General features: G+C 38.3%; 1 protein-coding gene across 1 annotated transcript in view; it reads right to left on the bottom strand.

Annotated features, from left to right (window-relative positions):
• The window catches only part of MPP7 (MAGUK p55 scaffold protein 7), a 1181171-nt gene that overhangs the window by 753792 nt on the left and 413595 nt on the right, over positions 1 to 13784 (bottom strand). The window lies entirely within an intron of this gene.

Here is a 13784-nt window from a genome sequence, read left to right as displayed (position 1 = left end):
TACTTAAAGGCATAATAGCAATCACAACCTTTTATGATAAAAGCAATAACGTGATATTTGCAGATAAAATCTAGTACATGACCTAAGAAGTAAAAACAGTAAATGTCATTGTACATATAGAAACATTATTAGCATAAAATATGATAAATAAATGCCACATAATTGAGCTGAAGAAAATAACCGCTTAATAATGAAAAAAACACACTTAGCTTTGTAGAATTGTGTTTCAGGGCATTATAGTTTCTACAGTAATATCAGAGTCAGGATCAGAATGAGACATCTCGCAAAAAAGTAAAAGAAAAAGAAAAATAACATTAGGCAAAACATTTAATTTCCATAAAGTAACAGTTTTAGTAGATAGAAAAAAATTAAAAAACAAACAAAGATAGTATTTTCTAAAACAAAAAATAAAATTTAAAAGCATGCATAATAGCTTTCAAAAATCATGAAAACAGCGAGCAATAGAGGGGAAAAAAATAAAAAAAAATTAACTAAAATTTTGGCGCCAAGAATGACGCATTATGCAAAAGGAAGTTAAAAAAAACAACTAGCGCCAACAAAGACGCAAGAAATTACGAAATTTTCGGCATTAAAGGCGCAACTCCGCGGCAAAAAAAATTTGCATCAAGAATGACGCAATAAATAACAGCATTTTGCGTCCTCGCGAGCCTAGATTTGCCCATGAAAAAATTGAGCAACAAGTCAAATCAGAAAAAGACAAACCCCAGGTAAGAAAAAATGTTTAAATAAATAAACTTCCCAAACATAATTCCTATACTGAAACTGTTTAGACTGCAAAGGGAAATATACATAGACTCATGGCAAATATAAGTAAAAACAAAATTTATGCTTACCTGATAAATTTATTTCTCTTCTGGTGTATCCAGTCCACGGATTCATCCATTACTTGTGGGATATTCTCCTTCCCAACAGGAAGCTGCAAGAGGATCACCCACAGCAGAGCTGTCTATATAGCTCCTCCCTTAACTGCCACTCCCAGTCATTCGACCGAAGACAAGCAAGAAAAAGGAGAAACTATAGGGTGCAGTGGTGACTGTAGTTTAAAAAATAAATAACACCTGCCTTAAAATGACAGGGCGGGCCGTGGACTGGATACACCACAAGAGAAATAAATTTATCAGGTAAGCATAAATTTTGTTTTCTCTTGTAAGGTGTATCCAGTCCACGGATTCATCCATTACTTGTGGGATACCAATACCAAAGCTATAGGAAACGGATGAAGGGAGGGACAAGGCAGGCGCTTAAACGGAGGGCACCACTGCCTGTAAGACCTTTCTCCCAAAAACAGCCTCCGAAGAAGCAAAAGTATCAAATTTGTAGAATTTAGAAAAGGTATGAAGCGAAGACCAAGTCGCTGCCTTACAAATCTGTTCAACAGAAGCCTCATTTTTAAAAGCCCATGTGGAAGCTACTGCTCTAGTGGAATGAGCTGTAATTCTCTAAGGAGGCTGCTGGCCAGCAGTCTTGTAAGCAAAGCGGATTAAGCTTCTTAACCAAAAAGAAAGAGAAGTTGCCGAAGCCTTTTGGCCTCTCCTCTGTCCAGAGTAAACAACAAGCAAAGCAGATGTTTGACGAAAATCTTTAGAGGCTTGTAACTTTAAAGCACGGACCACATCAAGATTGTGTAATAGACGTTCCTTCTTTGAAGAAGGATTAGGACATAGTGAAGGAACAACAATCTCCTGATTGATATTCTTATTAGATACCACCTAAGGAAGAAACCCAGGTTTGGTACGCAACACTACCTTATCAGCATGGAAAATGAGATAAGGAGAATCACATTGTAAAGCCGATAACTCCGAAACTCGTCGAACCGAGGAGATAGCTACCAAAAACAGAACTTTCCAAGACAACAGCTTGATATCTATGGAATGCAAAGGTTCAAACGGAACCCCTTGAAGAACTTTAAGAACTAAATTTAGACTCCATGGTGGAGCAACAGGTTTAAACACAGGCTTGATTCGAGCTAAAGCCTGACAAAACGTCTGAACGTCTGGAGTATTAGCCAGACGTTTGTGCAAAAGAATAGACAAAGCAGAAATCTGTCCCTTTAATGAACTAGCCGACAATCCCTTCTCCAATCCTTCTTGGAGAAAGGATAACATTCTAGGAATCCTGACCTTACTCCATGAGTAACCCTTGGATTCACACCAATGAAGATATTTACACCATATCTTATGATAGATTTTCCTGGTAACCGGCTTTCGAGCCTGAATTAAGGTATCAATGACCGATTCAGAGAAACCACGTTTTGATAAAATCAAGAGTTCAATCTCCAAGCAGTCAGACGCAGAGAAATTAGGTTTGGATGGTTGAAAGGTCCCTGAAGTAGAAGGTCCTGCCTCAGCAGCAGGATCCATGGTGGACAGGATGACATGTCCGCCAGGTCTGCATACCAAGTCCAGGGTGGCCACGCAGGTGCTATCAAAATCACTGAAGCTCTCTCCTACCTGATCTTGGCAATCAGACGAGGGAGCAGAGGAAGCGGTGGAAATACATAAGCCAGTTTGAAGGACCAAGGCGCTGCTAGAGCATCTATCAGCATTGCCTTGGGGTCCCTGGACTTGGTCCCGTAACAAGGAAGCTTGGCGTTCTGGCGAGACCTCCAGATGGAGTTCCCATTCTCCCGGATGAAAAGTCTGCCGACTTAGAAAATCCGCCTCCCTCTTCTCGACACCTGGGATATGGATAGCTGATAGATGGCAGGAATGAACCTCTGCCCATAGAATTATCTTTGAAACCTCCAACATTGCTAGGGAACTCCTTGTTCCCCCCTGATGGTTGATGTAGGCTACAGTCGTGATATTGTCCGACTGAAATATGATGAACCTGACCCCAGCTAGCTGAGGCCACGCCTGAAGAGCATTGAAAATCGCTCTTAGTTCCAGAATGTTTATCGGAAGGAGTGCCTCCTCCTGAGTCCACGAACCCTGAGCCTTCAGGGAGTTCCAGACTGCACCCCAGCCCATAAGGCTGGCATCTGTCATTACTATAGTCCAATCTGGCCTGTGGAAGCTCATCCCCTTGGACAGATGGACCTGACATAGCCACCAGAGAAGAGAATCCCTGGTTTCTTGATCCAGATTTAGTAGAGGGGACAAATCTGTGTAATCCCCATTCCACTGACTGAGCATGCAAAGTTGCAGCGGCCTGAGATGTAGGAGGGCAAACGGTACTATGTCCATTGCCGCTACCATTAACACAATTACTTCCATACACTGAGCCACTGAAGGACGAGAAGTGGAATAAAGAACACGGCAAGAGTCTAGAAGTTTTGACAATCTGGCCTTCGTTAGGTAAATCTTCATTTCTACCGAATCTATCAGAGTCCCTAGGAATGAAACTCTTGTTAGGGGTGATAGAGAACTCTTTTCTTCGTTCACCTTCCACCCATGGGACCTTAGAAATGCCAGAACAATGTCAGTATGGGACCTTGCGATTTGAAAAGTCGCCGCCTGTATTAGAATGTCGTCTAAGTAAGGGGCTACTGCTATACCCCGCGGCCTTAGGACCGCTAGGAGGGACCCTAGAACCTTCGTAAAGATTCTTGGTGCCGTGGCCAACCCGAAGGGAAGAGCCACAAACTGGTAGTGCCTGTCTAGAAAGGCAAACCTGAGAAAACAATGATGATCTTTGTGTATCGGGATGTGAAGATAAGCATCCTTTAAGTCTACGGTAGTCATATATTGACCCTCCTGGATCATAGGAAGGATGGTTCGAATAGTCTCCATCTTGAAGGATGGGACTCTGAGAAATTTGTTTAAGATCTTGAGATCTAAGATTGGTATGAATGTTCCCTCTTTCCTGGGAACCACAAACAGATTTGAATAAAAGCCCTGCCCCTGTTCCTCCTTTGGAACTGGGTGGATCACTCCCATAACTAGGAGGTCTCGAACACAATGTAAGAACGCCTCTCTCTTTATCTGGTTTACAGATAAATGTGAGAGATGAAATCTCCCTTTTGGGGGAGAGGTTTTGAATTCCAGAAGATAACCCTTGGACACAATTTCCAATGCCCAGGGATCCTGGACATCTCTTGCCCAAGCCTGGGCGAAGAGAGAGTCTGCCCCCTACTAGATCCGTTTCTGGATCGGGGGCTGCTCCTTCATGCTGTCTTCGAGGAGGCAGCAGGCTTTTTGGCCTGTTTTCCCTTGTTCCAAGCCTGGTTAGGTCTCCAGGCCGGCTTAGACTGGGCAAAAGTTCCCTCTTGCTTTGTGTTAGAGGAAGTTGAAGCTGCGCCACTCTTGAAGTTTCGAAAGGGCCAAAAACTAGACTGTTTGGTCCTTAATTTGTTGGACCTGTCTTGAGGAAGGGCGTGACCTTTTCCGCCAGTGATGTCAGAAATGATCTCCTTCAGTCCAGGCCCGAATAGGGTCTGTCCTTTGAAGGGAATGTTGAGAAGTTTAGACTTTGAAGTCACGTCAGCTGACCAGGATTTAAGCCATACCGCCCTACGCGCCTGAATAGCAAAACCTGAATTTTTAGCTGTTAGCTTGGTTAAATGAACAACGGCGTCAGAAACAAATGAATTGGATAGCTTAAGGGCCCTAAGCTTGTCAATAATATCTTCCAATGGGGTTTCAACCTGTAGAGCCTCCTCTAGAGACTCAAACCAGAAAGCCGCAGCAGCAGTGACTGGGGCAATGCATGCAAGAGGCTGGAGAATAAGACCTTGTTGAATAAAATTTTTCTTAAGGTAACCCTCTAATTTTTTATCCATTGGATCTAGAGAAGCACAACTGTCCTCGACAGGGATAGTGGTACGCTTAGCTAGAGTAGAAACTGCTCCCTCCACCTTAGGGACTGTTTGCCACAAGTCCCGTGTAGCGGCGTCTATAGGAAACATCTTTTTAAAAACAAGAGGGGGAGAGAACGGTACACCTGGTCTATCCCATTCCTTAGTAATAATTTCAGAAAACCTCTTAGGGATTGGAAAAACATCAGTGTAAGTAGGTACTGCATAGTATTTATCCAATCTGCATAATTTCTCTGGGACTACAATAGCATCACAGTCGTCCAGAGTTGCGAAGACCTCCCTGAGCAATATGCGGAGGTGCTCAAGCTTAAATTTAAATGTAGACATATCAGAATCATGTTGAAGTATCTTCCCTGAATCAGAAAAATCACCCACAGATTGAAGCTCCCCTGCTTCAGCACATTGTGAGGGTGTATCAGACATAGCCACTAAAGCTTCAGAGAGCTCTGTATTTATTCTAGTCCCAGAGCTGTCTCGCTATCCTTGCAATCCTGGCAGTTTAGATAATACCTCTGTAAGGGTATGATTCATAATTGCCGCCATGTCTTGCAAGGTATACGCAATGAGTGTGCTAGATGTACTTGGCGTCCCCTGAGCGGGAGTTATAGATTCTGACTTGTGGGGAGAGTTAGACGGCATAACTTCCTCCTTGTCAATTTCTTCTGGTGATAAATTTTTAAAAGCCAGAATATGGTCTTTGTAATCTATAGTAAAATCAGTGCATTTGGTACACAATCTAAGAGGGGGTTCCACAATGGCTTCTAAACATAATGAACAATGAGTTTTCTCTATGTCAGACATGTTTAAACAGACTAGTAATGAGACAAGCAAGCTTGGAAAACACTTTAATAACTGTGAACAAGCAAAAAATAAAAACGGTACTGTGCCTTTAAGAGAAAAAAACAATCATAGAAACTGCAAAACAGTGAAAAAAGCAGTAAAGTTTACGAAATGTTTACAGTGTGTATAATAGACTGAAATAGCATTGCACCCACTTGCAAATGGATGATTAACCCCTAAGTTTCAAAACCGGATCAAAAAAATGATATAAACGTTTTTAAACAGTCACAACCAACTGCTACAGCTCTACTGTGGCTCCTACCTGCCCATACAACGACTTTGGAAGGCACAAAAACCCTTTAGAGAGGTCCTATATGTTCAGGGGACTCCTTCAGGGAAGCTGGATGTCTCAAGCTGCAAAAACTACTGCGCAATTTAGGCGTGAAAATAGGCCCCTCCCAACCTGTACTCACAGTTAGAGGGCCTTAAAAAACTATCCCTAGGCAAAATTTAGTCAGCCATGTGGAAAAACTGGGCCCCAGAATAAAGTTTTATCACCATTTGTCATAAACGTTTATATACATCAAGCAAACGTTATATCTATTCAGAAATGAGAGTAAATAACAAAAATATTACCCTTTACAGCAAGCATGATACCAGTCATTATTAAATCATTGTAATCAGGCTTACCTTAAATAAATCAGGCACTGTCAGTATTTTCTAGCTTATAGCACGAAATAATACACACACACGAGCACCTTAGTATAATCCCTTAAGGGACAGTAGTTTTCCAATAATCCCCACACTAAGGGGGAACACAACTCTCTTTCTTTTCTCCCACCTATTGGTGGCTTCTGATTATCTGTTTTTTTCATCAGACTTTATATCACATTCACATACTGTTTTTTTTTTTGTTTGTTTGTTTGTCACCCAGGTGAAACATCACTCTCCCACAATGCCTGCCAAAACTAAAGAAAAAAAAACTAAGGTCACCGACACTAGCTCGGATTGCATTGAAACATCTGTACCCCCTTTTGATATGCAAACCCTGGTAACATTTGTAATCTCTTCTCCCCACAATTTGACATGATTAAAAAAGAGTTATCGGGTATATCCTCTGAACTAATCACATTAAATACTGAGGTAAAACAGTTTGCTAATAGGATGACGGAAGTGGAGAATAGAGTCTCCGACCTAGAGGACCTAGTGGGGTCACAAGAATCAGCTCTAACTGTACAAACATCTAAGATTCAAAATATGCAAGCTCGTCTGGAGGATCTGGAGGATCGCTCCAGACGCAATAATATAAGAATAGTTGGATTACCTGAAACCCAAGAATATGTGGATCTAATAGAATTTACTAGTAAGATCCTGCCCCAAGCATTAGGATTCCCTGTGCACTGTCTTCCCCTTCCTGTTGAAAGAGCGCACAGAATAGGTGTTGGGAGACCCACAGAAAATAACTTAAGACCCAGAATGTGCATCTTTAAATTATTAAGATACCAAGACAAACTAGAATTTTTAAAACTGTTTAGAAAAATGGATACACTTATAATAGGAGGGGAAAAGATCTTGCTATTCCAAGATTTCTCTGTAGAGACATCCCAGAAAAGGAAGAATATGGCCCCTATATGTTCATTAATGATTAAAAAAGGTTTAAAAGCCCGTATGATATATCCAGCCAAAATCATAGTGGAAGAAAATGGTAAAAGACACACATTTAGTGACACTAATGAGGCTAAAGAATTTTTAAATTCTAAATAATTGTCTATCAGGATACAGATTATCCGCAAAAGGATATAAATGTACTAGAACCTAATGATTAATAAATTTTATCATATGTGCATATCCTTCTGCAATGTCGTTATAAAGATATACATTCTTTTTATTTTTCTTCCTGGGGGGGGGGGGTTCTCTATCTCTATCTTTGTTTTTCCTCTTTTTTTTTTTTTTTTTCTCTCTCTCCCTCTGTCTCCCAGTTAATATTGTAATGCTAGTTTTAATCGTGGCTAGGAAGAAGGTAACAGAGGGGAAGAATAGAGAAGGGGAGAGAAAAAGAAAAGAGAAAAAAGAGAAAATAGGTGATTATGCTTAATGACCTGAATGTGCTTTCATGGAATGTAGGTGGTATCACCTCACCAATCAAACGTAAACGTATAATTAAAGAACTAGGCAAACATAATCCAAGTATCGTCTTCCTACAGGAAACGCATTTAAAGGAGACTGAAATTTCTAAATTAAAAACCAAATGGTTTGGTGAGGTGTTGGCCACTCCTTGTGTTAATAGAAAGCTAGGTGTTGCTATATTGTTAAATAAAAACTTAACTTATGAGATTAATAGGATTGAATTAGATAAAGAAGCAAGGTATATGATTATACAGATTCAGGTTGCTACAGTTAAGCTGGTACTTTGTAATATTTATGCTCCAAACAAGTTCTCAGAAGAATTCTGGGAAAAAATTAAGGTTAAATTATTCCCATTCACATCCGCTAATTTAATTGTTGGCGGTGATTTTAACATGTCCCTATTTCCAGAAGCAGAAAGATTTACTAAAAAAAAATATGAAAGTTCACAATAAATATGCCAAATACTTTAAGAGCTTTTGTTCCAAACTCAAGCTTTTCGATATCTGGCGTATTAAAAACCCTAACCTACACATTTTTACATGTGAATCTAAATCGTACAAATCTTTCTCGAGAATTGATTTTCTATTGGTGTCTGAATCTCTTTCTGTAATGAAGATTGAACCACAGATAAATGATATCCTGGTATCGGACCATGCGATCATTTTACTATCTTTTCAGATAGGAACTAGGCTTAAATCTGATACTCAAAACATTCCTTTTCCACGATATTTATATAATAATACTAGGTTTGCCTACTGGTTAAAACAGAAATGGAGAGACTATTGTACATATAACATCACATACCTTAATAAAGTCCAAATTTTTTGGGAAGCATCTAAAGTGGTGTTAAGGGGAGAAATTAAGTCATATGTGAATAGTAGGAAAAAGAAAGCTCTAGCCCGGGAAAGGCAGCTATCTAATCAGGTCAAAAATGCGTATAAAAAGCTATATAACAACCCATCAGATATAAATTGGGGGAATTACAATAAGGCGAGACAGGAAAGGGACATCGTGCTAAGACAAAAATCTCAGGAAGAAGAGCAAAAGATTAGTACTAAGTTAAAGGATTTCATGGATGCTCGGCTAAGTACTTAGCTAGCATAATTAAAAATAGAAAGAAGAAAAATGCCATTCTAGCTATTAAAGATGGCGACCAGATTATACAGATTCTAGAGATATTAGCCAGGTATTTTTTAATTACTACCAGCAGTTATACACAAATATTAGTGGGAATGAGATTAATCAAGAAAATTTCTGGTCACAAGTCACAATACTTCGAATTACTGAGGAACAACTTACAGCCCTAAATGCACCTATCACTATACAAGAGATAACTAAGGCAATTAATGAAGCTAATTTAAATAAAGCAGCAGGCCCAGATTGTCTTCCGGTTGAATATTTGAAAATCTTAGTAGAAGAGGTTAGTCCAATACTAGAAAAACTTTTTAATAGTTACTTTATTCATAATAACCCAATATCAGCTTATTTTTCAGCGGCAAATATTACACTAATACTAAAAAAAGGTAAAAACATGGAAGATCTATCATCATACAGGCCGATATCGGTCTTAAACGCAGACTACAAAATTTTAACATCAATTGTGGCTGCTAGATTAAAGAATTGTCTCGATGGAATCATTCACTCGATCAAACGGGCTTTATGGCATCTAGAAAATCTTCAAAAAATATCCGCAAAGTGATAACCTTTATAGATTATATATGGAATATAAAAAATTCTAAAGGGAAACATTCAAAATATGATACAGCCCTATTAACCCTCGATGCCGAGAAGGCCTTTGACTCGATTGAATGGGACTATCTTTTTAAAACATTGGAAAAATTTGGATTCAAAAATCATTTTGTTCATTTTATGCACAACTTATATAGGAATCCAATATCCTTTCTATTGATTAATGGAACATTAACCAGGGCAATTTCATTAAAAAAAGGCACAAGACAGGGCTGCCCACTCTCCCCCCTGCTGTTTAACATAGCCCTTGAACCTCTGGCCATCCGGTTAAGACAGTTGTATAGGGACCCCTCTAGTCACACCCACATTAAAAATCCTTCTGTATGCCGATGATATCATAATTTTTCTATATAACACTTCCCAGGTAATACCTATAATCCTAACCTACTTAAATCTTTTTAGCTCGTTTTCAGGATATAAAATAAACTATACTAAAAGTGAATTGATGTGGCTTCAGAAAACTAAATATAGTATACGGGAACTTCCGTTTAAAGTTGTTGACACGCTTACATATCTAGGTTTACATCTGCACAAAAATCCCCAAAACTGGTATAATCTAAACTACCAAAAGCTTATTCAAAAGATCAAGACAAATCTAGAAATATGGACAGCTTTCCCCTTATCTATAACAGCTAGAGTTAATCTATTAAAAACAATTATCTTTCCACAATTATTATATCCCTTGCAGAATCTACCGTTACTTTTAAAGAAATCAGATATTAATAAAATAAATGCCATGTTTAGCAAGTTCATATGGCATGGTAAGAAAGCTTGCATGTCTCTCAACAAATTGACTCAAAAACGTGACACTGCGGGTCTTGCGCTACCCAATCTTTATAACCTGGCCGCTTTTGTCAAAATTGCATTTGACTGGTTAGCAGAAACCAATTGGTTTTCTGCAACTGATCTTGAGAGCTATATGATCTACCCTTATTCACTTAAAGCTATTTTACATAATCCTCCAGGTGAAATCCCGATGAGTATACGTAACTTAATATCTTTTAATAATATATTGACAGCATGGCGTAAATTCTGTCATTTAATTGGAGCAAACTATTTGTTTTCCGAATATCTCCCAATAAGAGGCAATGCGGAATTCATACCTGGAAATACCCAGGTAGTATTTAAAACCTGGGAAGAAAAAGGTTTGAAATACGTCCATCAATTATTACTAGACTCTGGTCAGGTACTCTCATTTGAATCACTTGTAAGGCAATTTGGACTTCCCAGAAATAGTCTCTTTGCTTATCTACAAGCAAGGCACTTTATTGGTAGTAAAGATTGGATCTTAGATAGATGTGGTGCATGGTCCGACATTAGAACATATATACAAAAATTCTCAGGCGGAACATCGTCAATCTCACTAATATACAACATAATGTTGGCTAAACAAAGTCAAATTCTTTTAGATAAAATATCCGATACTTGGATACCCTATTTCCCAGATATTAACCATGAAAAAATAAAGTTAAGCTTTCTAGCCCTGAGCAAATGTAAGATCTCAATGAATTGGAAAGAATCACACATGAAATTGCTAAATAACTATTACTATACTCCATCTAGATTAAGAAGAAAGTTTACATCACGAACATTCCCCTGCCCACGTTGTATGCATTTAGAAGCAGATATCCCACATATGTTTGGATCTTGCCCTAAGATTAATCAATTTTGGAAAAAGATTATTTTTTGGCTTAATAAAACGTTCAGGGTTGACATTACTATTGGGTTAGAAGAGATTATATTTCTTAAAAATCATACAAATAACCAAGCTCTACATGAAAATACACTGAACACAATAATACTACTGACTAGACATTTAATATTGAAAACATGGAAAGGAAAAACAGCCCCTAGCTTTTCACTCTTTATTAAAGAAATACAAAACCAAATTATATTTGAATCTTTCCATACGCAATTAGCAGGGGGGAAAAAAATTAAAACATTTCTCATAAGATGGCTTCCCATAATTAAAACATACCCTGCCCAAGTCCAAAGATGTATATTGAATCCCTTTTTGAGGGTATTGCTCTTGAATGATGTTTTATGGACCTGGGACTGGGCTCATGAGAGACAGGGGGGAATTTCTGTTTTTTTTTTTTTTTGTTTTTTTCTCTTTTTAATTTTAGGCATAAAAAAAAAAATGTTAATCCAAAAGATTATGTTTAAATAAGAAGAAGAAGGTTAAAGAGCTTATAGACAAAATATGTAGATGTGTCTATTGTGTACCTCCTATTTTTTCTTTTTCTTTTTATTGTTATTATGTCTTCGGTTGTACCTGTATATTGGATTGCAAACAATAAAAAAATATACCAAAAAAAAAGTATTTTCTAGCTTATCTCTCTAGAAAAATTTAAAACTGCACATACCTCAGAGCAGGTAACCCTGCACGCTATTCCCCCAGCTGAAGTTACCCATCTCTTCAGTTATGTGTGAGAACAGCAGTGGATCTTAGTTACAACCTGCTAAGATCATCAAAAACCTCAGGCAGACTCTTCTTCAACTTTCTGCCTGAGGCTAAAATAGTACAACTCCGGTACCATTTGAAAATAATAAACTTTTGATTGAAGATAAACTACATTAATGCACCACATCTCTCTAGCTACTTCCCTTGTCGAGAGCTGCAAGAGAATGACTGGGAGTGGCAGTTAGGGGAGGAGCTATATAGACAGCTCTGCTGTGGGTGATCCTCTTGCAGCTTCCTGTTGGGAAGGAGAATATCCCACAAGTAATGGTTGAATCCGTGGACTGGATACACCTTACAAGAGAAATACATATATTTAAAACTTAAAATTAATACATAAAGCCAAACCATAGAGGAGAGTGTCTTAAACAATGATACATACTTACCGAAAGACACCTATCCACATATAGCAGATAGCCAAACCAGTACTGAAAGCCATCAGCATCAGCAGAGGTAGTAGTATATAAGAGTATATTGTCAATCTGAAAAGGGAGGTAGGAGATGAATCCATACGACCGATAACAGAGAACCCTTGAAAAGATTTCCTGTGAGAGAAACCATAAAATCAATAGGCGATATTGTCTTCACATCCCTCTGACAAACACTGTACTCTGAGAGGAAATGGGCTTCAATATGCTGAGAAGCGCTTATCATAGAAGAAAAATCAAGCACAAACTTGCTTCACCACCTCCATAGGAGGCAAAGTTTGTAAAAACTGACTTGTGGGTGTGGTGAGGGGTTTATTTATAGGCATTTTGAGGTTTGGGAAACTTTGCCCCCTCCTGGTAGGAATGTATATCCCATACCTCACTAGCTCATGGACTCTTGCCAATTACTTGAAAGAAAGAAAGAAAGAAAGATTAAGGGTTTTCTGTCGGTTTAAGGTCTTTTTTTACACACAAGTTCCTTATTTGTGGCTAACATGTGAAGCCTCTGTGCATAATATACCTACAGATTGGTCTCTTAGCTGGGGGGTTAAAATATAGCAGTATGAAGACAACATGTAACTTCTCATAGATGTATTTGGTGTGTATCAGATTGTGCAGTTTGCAAGCAACTGAAGCAGGTCCTACATGCTGATTATGGAACAGGAACTGTAAGTTGTCACCTAGTTCACACCTTTCTTTCATGTTTCTCCACTGGGTTTCTTCACTTTCTTTCCCTTCACAGGTTTGTAATTGATCATTTGAAAATGAAATCAATATTTTTGTACTAGTAACATACATATATTTGTCTCTAGTTTTCTAAATGACTGAGTTAAAGATTTTACAGCCCAACAGCACCCCAGAATGTTGCAAAATAATCATAATTTTTATGCTAATTTTTCTATAACACTATATTTCTGATACTATATTCCTATACAACAGAAAACCAATAAAGAGCCATAAAACAGCACTGTTTTAAAAAATGAATGCTAAAAAAGGAAGAAACTCAAAGAAAATTTACTTGGATACACAACACTGAGTTTAACTAAACCGATGAATCATTCTTCCAATTCCCAAAATATTCTTTTAAAAAGCACAGTTTTCCTCCCTCAGTGACAATGCAATTGCTCAGCTTGGAAAAGGAAGTGTATTGCAACATCAGAGGAGACAAGTGGTAACCAGTGACGGGTGACAAAGGTTTCTGTATATTGTCAGGTCTACAAAACATGGCAATATTGAAAAAGCCAGAAGGCTTTGCAGAAAAACACAGCAGTGGCCAAGGACACACTGTTCAAATGGAGCAAAAGTGTGTTGCAAATAATACTCACTCACTGAAATGGTTTTATAGTGGAAAGAAACACGGTTTTACTTTAACTGTCAAACTTGACAAATGTTTGACTTTATAAATAGCCCAGTACCCTAAGATGAAAATAATGCAGGGAGCAATGAAATGAAATTGGCCACT

The sequence above is a fragment of the Bombina bombina genome, chromosome 5 (genome assembly GCF_027579735.1).
Source record: "Bombina bombina isolate aBomBom1 chromosome 5, aBomBom1.pri, whole genome shotgun sequence".
In the NCBI taxonomy this organism is placed as follows: Eukaryota; Metazoa; Chordata; class Amphibia; order Anura; family Bombinatoridae; genus Bombina; species Bombina bombina.
The sequence above is the reverse complement of the archived record's forward strand: the minus strand, read 5'-3'. Positions and strand labels throughout refer to the sequence as shown.